General features: G+C 36.7%; 1 non-coding gene across 1 annotated transcript; it reads left to right on the forward strand.

Moving 5' to 3' along the window:
• Positions 1-5318: 5318 nt before the first annotated feature.
• On the forward strand, positions 5319-5422 carry LOC132369445 (U6 spliceosomal RNA). Its single transcript, XR_009504418.1, has one exon. It is a non-coding gene; the product is annotated as a U6 spliceosomal RNA (small nuclear RNA).
• Positions 5423-7932: the final 2510 nt, after the last annotated feature.

A 7932-nucleotide genomic window follows, 5' to 3' on the forward strand; every position in this document is an offset into this window, starting at 1 on the left:
GTGATACCTCATTGTAGCTTTGATTTGCATTTCTCTAATGATTAGTGATGTTGAGCATCGTTTCATGTGTTGGCTGGCAATCTGTATATCTTCTTTGGAGAAATGTCCATTTATGTCTTCCACCCATTTTTGGACGGGGTTGTTTGTTTTTTTGATATTGAGCTGCATGAGCTGCTTGTATATGTGGTACATATATACAATGGAATATTACTCAGCCATAAAAAGAAACAAAATTGAGTTATTTGTAGTGAGGTGGGTGGACCTAGAGTCTGTCACACAGAGTGAAGTAAGTCAGAAAGAGAAAAACAAATACCGTATGCTAACACATATATATATGGAATCTTTAAAAAAATGTTAAAAATGTAAAATAGATAGCTAGTGGGAAGCAGCTGCATACCACAGGGAGATTAGCTCGGTGCTTGTGACCACCTACAGGCGTGGGATAGGGACGGTGGGAGGGAGACGCAAGAGGGAGGGGATATGGGGATATATGTATACATATAGCTGATTCACTTCAGCAGAACCTGAAGCTGTTATGCAGCAGAAACTAACACAACATTGTAAAGCAATTATACTCCAATAAAGATGTAAAAAAAAAAAGGAGAGAAAAGATAGCCAATAGTCTTAGAAAATATTCAGCCTCACTACTGATTAAAGAAATGCACATAAAATCAGTTTGATCCCACTTTTTCTCTTTAATACTAAATAAGACAATAAATATCCAACCAGTTTTTAAAATCTTAGTATGTTGTCATATTAGCTTTAAATATTTTTTGAAAGATATACCACAGATGCAATGGAAACACATTGAATATCACCTCAGATTCCATTCCCCTCTCCTCCTGCCCCAGAGGTAACAACTGTCTTGAGTTTGGTACATTATCATAGCTACACGTTTTTTCATACCCTTACTACATATATGTGTGCTTTCCATATATTTACTTCTTGTATGCATTTATTAAGCAATCAGTATTGTTTGCATGTTTTAAAGTTTTAAATTTTTTTCACTCAAATTTATGGTTTGCTATTTTTCCATGTTAAAACACGTAGATTCAATTCATTCATTTAAACTGCTAAATTAAGTTTCTTTGTGTGGCTATATCCATGTTTACTTATCTATTTTCCTTTTGATGGAAATGTTTCCAATGTTTTATTATTATACAAAATGCTTCAATGGAGATAACATTTTTCATGTCTCAAAATGACAAGAGATTTTAAATTAAAATACTCCATGATGAAGAGGATTACTGGTAGGAATGCAATTTGATACAGTCTTTCTGGAAAACAATTTGGCAACATGTGCCAAGACCTTTAAAAAACATGCATATTCATTAACCCTATAACATTACTTCTAAAAATATACCATATCAGTGGTCCTCAAACTGTGGTCCCCAGATCAGCAGCACCAGCACAAGCAAATTCTCAGGGCCCTACCTCAAACCTACCTGACCAGAAGCTTTGAGGATGGGAATAAGCAATCCATGGTTTACCAAGCCCAACAGGTGATTCTAACTCATGCCAAAGCTTAGGAAACAACTGCTCTACATAACAGATTAGAAAGTCTCAAGGATATTCACTGCAGAATCACTTTTAAGAGAGAAGGTGGGGGGCTTCCCTGGTGGTGCAGTGGTTGAGAGTCTGCCTGCCAATGCAGGGGACACGGGTTCGAGGCCTGGTCTGGGAAGATCCCACATGCCGCGGAGCAACTGGGCCCGTGAGCCACAACTACTGAGCCTGCGCGTCTGGAGCCTGTGCTCCGCAACAAGAGAGCCCACGATAGTGAGAGGCCCGCACACCGCGATGAAGAGTGGCCCCCGCTCGCCGCAACTAGAGAAAGCCCTCGCACAGAAACGAAGACCCAACACAGCCATAAATAAATAAATTAAAAAAAAAAAAAAATAGAGAAAAGGTGGGACTCACCCTCAATGTCTTCATAAATCTTCAAAAAAAATGCTGATATAAATAATGAAACAAATATAGCATGAAAAATTAAATTATGTGGGAAAATAGCTTTGCTATTATGCTATAAGAAAATGGCATGATCTAAAGTCATGTATAAGTGATATCACACGGTATTCATCATTTTCTGTCTGACTTATTTCATATGTAGAGTCTAAAACATATAACAAACTAGTGAATAAAACAAAAAAAGAAGCAGACTAACAGACAAAGACCCAATGCAGCCAAAAAAAAAAAAAAAAATCATGTGCGTGAAACTTTTGAAAATTGCAAAGCACTATATAATTTAAAGACTCTTTTATTCAATAAAAAAGTTTTAAAAAATTAGAGAAAAAATAAAGTTGTACATATAGCAAAATCATAACTTTTTTATGGTATATATCCAAAGGTAGTAAATAAGAATTTTCACATATATGTACACATACATATAGTCTGAATTAATGTATTTACATTTAGTTAATATATCACTCATTTATGCTATCATTGGTGACCTCACTAGTTGTATTTATTATTAAAAATGATAAATAAAGCTTACGTTTTTATGAACATAAATAATAGCTACTGAGTTTTTTTAACTCCAAATACCATGATGCTTTGATGTGCAAATAGGTTTCCAACAAGGTAAACTGAGTTTTAAAAAGATGTCATCTTATGCAATAATTTGCTTAGGATTGACAGTTAAAAGTAATATCTAGATGATGTCTGTAACGTATTCACACATATTCTAAAAGTCTATTAGTAAAAATATAAGGAATGTTAAAACTAGCTGGTGTGATATCCAGTGAAATATAGACTTAAATTCTATGCCATTAGAACTTGCAAATTTATAAGAATGTGCTTTAAATTTGTTGGCAGTTGAATTTCTATGTAAAGTTCTCAGTATTCTCTATGGCTATCAAATGGATCATAATAACCTCAACATTCATTTATATAATTCAAATTATATTATATATAACCCCATTTATTTTTTTAAATAACTAATATAATTTTGCTCCCATCTGATGTATATACCATGATCAAAATTTAATTCCAATTTTCCTGAGCTAGAGAATAGGTTTTGTGTGAGGTCTGTAGCAAATTTAATTTTAACTCGTAATTCTCCATATGTTCCTATTACTTTCAAAAATAATAGGGAGCATGCCTGCAGGTAGTTTAATACCTTTAAATTCCTATGGATCACAATGAAATACCATGTAGCCCAGTATGCTTCTTATTTCAAAGGTTGTGGGTTGCTAACAATATACTTTTATTAAAATTCCTATTAATTTTTGCTGTCAATCTGAATATAATATTACTTTATCACTTTTCTATAGAATAAAAAAGTGAAGAAAATATTACTTTATTTCTAACTACTTATTTGGCCAAAAATAGAAAAAGAAATTTAGAAGAAGTCAACTATGTCATAGCCAAATAATAGCCAATTTTTGAATATTTTAATAATGAAATGGCACAATTTATACATCTATCCATGTAGTGATTTGTTCAAAAGATACTTAGTACTGAGCCAAGGAATTGTGCTAAGCATTAGGGATAGAGCAGCTAGCAACAATTAAATCCCTGCCCTCAAGAAGCATTCATTCTAGTGGGAGTAATAGACAACAAACACACAACAATTCAAGTACTCATACTGTGATAAAGAAAAAGAGGAGTTTTATCTAAAAAATGGATCTGAATTAAACATGAAAAGTGGATAAAAGCATTCCAAGAATAAAGCAAAGCCTATGCAAATGACCTAAGGTGAGCAATTGCTGGTGAGAAGTGCTCCGAGGAGAGCGAGTAGATTAGAGTGGCCAGAGAATTGGGAACAAAAAAGAACAAGGTACCCGATGAGGCTGGGGTAAGGGCAGGGACAGATCACCAGGCCTCTGTAAATCATGATGGGATATTGAGCTTGTCCTGGTACTAAGAAGCCATGATGTGTCAAAGACTAACCCTGACTACTCCGGAGACATGATCATGAGGGCACAAAGATGTTACAGTGGGCCAGGCAAGAGATGGTGGGAACTTTGGACTGAGGTGATTTCATTTCAGATGGAGAGACACAGATGTCTTCACAATCTGTTTGGGAATCTGTGTTGGAAACAGAACTTGGTTACAAACTGGATGGGGGGTAGAGGTGGGTTGTGGATGTGAAAGATGCAAAGTTGACCCTTCGTTGACTTACCTGGAAGGAGTGGAGTTGTCGTTTACTAAGGTTGAGGCACTGGGAGAGGGGTAGATTTTCTGTCTGTGGCATGGGCCATCTTAACTTTGAGATGCCTGTAAGACATACAAGTGAAGATATCAAAAACATATAAATTAATATGGTGCTCAAAGGGGAGGTCTGGGCTAAAAAAAAACCCCTCAATTTATCTTTTTAATCTTACTTTTCACATTCAACTAAATGTAATGCATAATCATTGGGGGGAAAATAGTATTAAAAAGTAACACAGAGGTCTTTTTCTATATATACACACATACACACAGATGTGTGGATAATTATTATTTATAAGAAATTGAATTATATTTTATAATCTGATTTTTAACTTAATTTTTTAAGCATATTTTCTTCAGAGAAATATAGATTCCTTCTGAGATATGTAACTTTACTGAGCACATAATGTTGCTTTCTATAGCTAATCAGAAAATTATTAAACCAATTATTTTAATATTTTATTTATTTATGGCTGTGTTGGGTCTTCGTTTCTGTGCGAGGGCTTTCTCTAGTTGTGGCAAGCGGGGGCCACTCTTCATCGCGGTGCACGGGCCTCTCACTATCGCGGCCTCTCTTGTTGCGGATCACAGGCTCCAGACGCGCAGGCTCAGTAATTGTGGCTCACGGGCCCAATCACTCCGCGGCATGTGGGATCTTCCCAGACCAGGGCTCGAACCCGTGTCCCCTGCATTGGCAGGCAGATTCTCAACCACTGCGCCACCAGGGAAGCCCTAAACCAATTCTTATTTTTATAAATGTACATGGCTAGTAATATTTTGCTACAATAAGCAGTATTACAAGGCGCACTCTTTTATGTCTTTGTTTAGTGAAATTTATAGTTCACAAGAAATACTACACAATATGTGTGCTTAATGTATACAGACAGGATTAAATTAATATATCACTTATAGTCAAAAAGTAGAAAATATGAATTAATTTCTTTTGCAAACAACTATAAAGAGAGTTCTGGATTTTGCTTGCAATGTTAAACGTTTTAAAGCTGCAAGTAGGAAGACAGATATCAATTTCAACATTAGGAATGAAAACTTAGTATATAGGAATATGTAGCTTCTAAGGAATAAAAAAAAAAAATTCAATTACGTTAGATTTCCTACCTTTCTTCTCTTTTAGTCCACACTAAAGGCCCTGTCAAGATGTCAGAGTAGTGCTTGCTTCGGCAGCACATATACTAAAATTGGAACAATACAAAGATTAGCATGGCCCCTGAGCAAGAAGGACACACAAATTCGTGGAGCCTTTCATATTTTTAGGTTGTTAAGAGAGCAGATCCTAAGAGTTCTCATCACAAGGAGAAGTGGTTTTTTTTCTTTCCTTTTTATTGTATCTATATGAAATAATGGATGTTAAACTTATTGTGGCAATCATTTCACAATACATGTAAATCAAACTATCATGCTATACACCTTAAACTTATACAGTTTATTGTCAAGTATTTCTCAGTAAAACTGGAAAAAAATTTCAGGGTTTCTGAAGGTTAGTGAGCATGTTTTGGTTCTGGAGACCTAGCTCGCTTGTGCCTCCATGCATATAGCTGTCTGTATCTCTGATCTCAGTTTACTTGGTCACACCATTGTCTGTAATAGATGGGAGCACTTTTTTCTTAAAATCAAAACCGAGTCATATTTCCAACATTACATTTCTGCAAACAGCACTCCAGTCCTGTGCCCCAGGAAATACAGAGGTACCTGATGAAAAGCATTCCTTCAGAGGAGGATACACTCCCCTCTTTGATGCTTTTCTCCAAGATACTTTACTAACAACAACAACAAAAAGACACGTCGGGGGTGGGGGGGAACTTCCCTGGTGGCGCAGTGGTTGAGAATCCGCCTGCCAATGCAGGGGACACGGGTTCGAGCCCTGCTCTGGGAAGATCCCACATGCCACGGAGCAACTAAGCCCGTGAGCCACAACTACTGAGCCTGCGTGTCTGGAGCCTGTGCTCCGCAACAAGAGAGGCCGCGACAGTGAGAGGCCCGCGCACCGCGATGAAGAGTGGCCCCCGCTCGCCGCAACTAGAGAAAGCCCTCGCACAGAAACGAAGACCCAACACAGCCAAAAATAAATAAAATAAATAAATAAATTTATTAAAAAAAAAAAAAGACACGTGGGCAATCTGTCTCCTTCAAGAGTTCACTGGCTGCTGAGCTTGGGGCGGGGGAGGGGTGCTTGCTGCTCTGAGTAACAGATATCACCTAGACATTTTAACTCCCTTTCACACCCCCAGTCCCACCTGCAAACTGGAAACTGAAGAAAGACGTGTCTCAAAAACATGAAGTCCTGTTTTGCCTGGTGGGATATCTTTATTCCTGAGTAATTTCTCCAAATAACACCCTTGAGTCTCTGAAAATGTAAAAATTGCCTGTAGAGTCAAGGCAAATGAGGCCTAAATCCATTCATTATTTCCCTCTAGACTCTCATTCACCCCTAGCTGTAGGAAGCTTCACAAACACAGGATTGATGAAAAGTGTATAAACATATTATCTAGATACTCAGGTTGTCACAGAGAGCGGTTTTTGTTCTTGGTTTTAATGTAAGCAAAGCTGAGCAGTGGAAATGTTCAGGTAAAAACAGAGATTTTTCTTTCTGAAAGATAATATTTCTCATTCTGAATGATTTTATTCTTGTCCTTTGAATTCCATGGCAAATTCTGAAATCTGTTCATATTTGACCTATTCTTGTAACCTTGCTTATATCTTCATTACCCAGCAAGGAGCAAGCATAATTGATAAACAATCCATGGTCCTAATCTTTGCTTTGCTATGGATTGTCTTTGAATCTCTCAGGATAGTCTAGATCGTGTTTTGGTAGCAAAGTACTCTAAACTCTCAGTGGCTAAATACTACTTAATAGTGCTCACCACTCAGGGACCCTGGCAGATAGATTAGCCATCATCTCAAACATTGCCAATCAACATGCTTAAGGGAAAGGGTGTGCTGAAGGGTCTCACAAGGTCAACTCAATGATCTGGACCAGAAGTGGCATGCTCTAGTCTTTTCTATTCGCAACTCACTGGCTAGAGCTAAACATATGGTCCCATCAAACAGATACCAAGACATACAATCCTAACATGTTTCTGAAAGCAAAGAGCCAGAAATAGTTGAGAAATAGCAATAAGGACCATCCCAATCCTGTAAAAGAACTATTTTTTTCTTTCAAAAATGTTGCAGGGAAAATTGAGAAAAGCTAACTGGATAGCAATGTATAGAAAAACACATTTTTCATTGTTAAGAGTCTGCTTATAAAAGGTAATGTTCCACCAGCTGTATGCACAATTTCTTTGTAAATAACAACATGGGAGCTATTAGTCTCTTATCTCCAAATGTACATGCTTTGGGACTTCTGTCATTTACACCTCACCTTTTTCCAAAAAGCTTTTGAAGTAGCTTACAAAGATATATAAAGCAAAATAGAATAAGGAAGAGTAAGTCAGGAAAAAGGGAAAAGAAGGAGGAGTTAAAAGACAAAGTTAAAAATGAAATTAGAATCTAATATTTGACAGGAGATCTAGTATGGTTTTCTGGAAGTCAGTGACAAATTTGGCTCTGAACATTCCGGGAACCATGCAAAAAAAGAAATATAATCAATGGTATGATACATAGTATCTACAAGTTAAAAGCAAAATATGTCATGAGAAGAAGCACAGTAATATTTGGCCCATGAGTCCTCATGAACAGGGAATATATAACATAGTACAGAAAGTAACAGAAAGCATGTCTACAATAAACTTAACACTATAAAGCTGCATCTTATTATATTTT

Source organism: Balaenoptera ricei, chromosome 7 (genome assembly GCF_028023285.1).
Source record: "Balaenoptera ricei isolate mBalRic1 chromosome 7, mBalRic1.hap2, whole genome shotgun sequence".
NCBI lineage: Eukaryota > Metazoa > Chordata > Mammalia > Artiodactyla > Balaenopteridae > Balaenoptera > Balaenoptera ricei.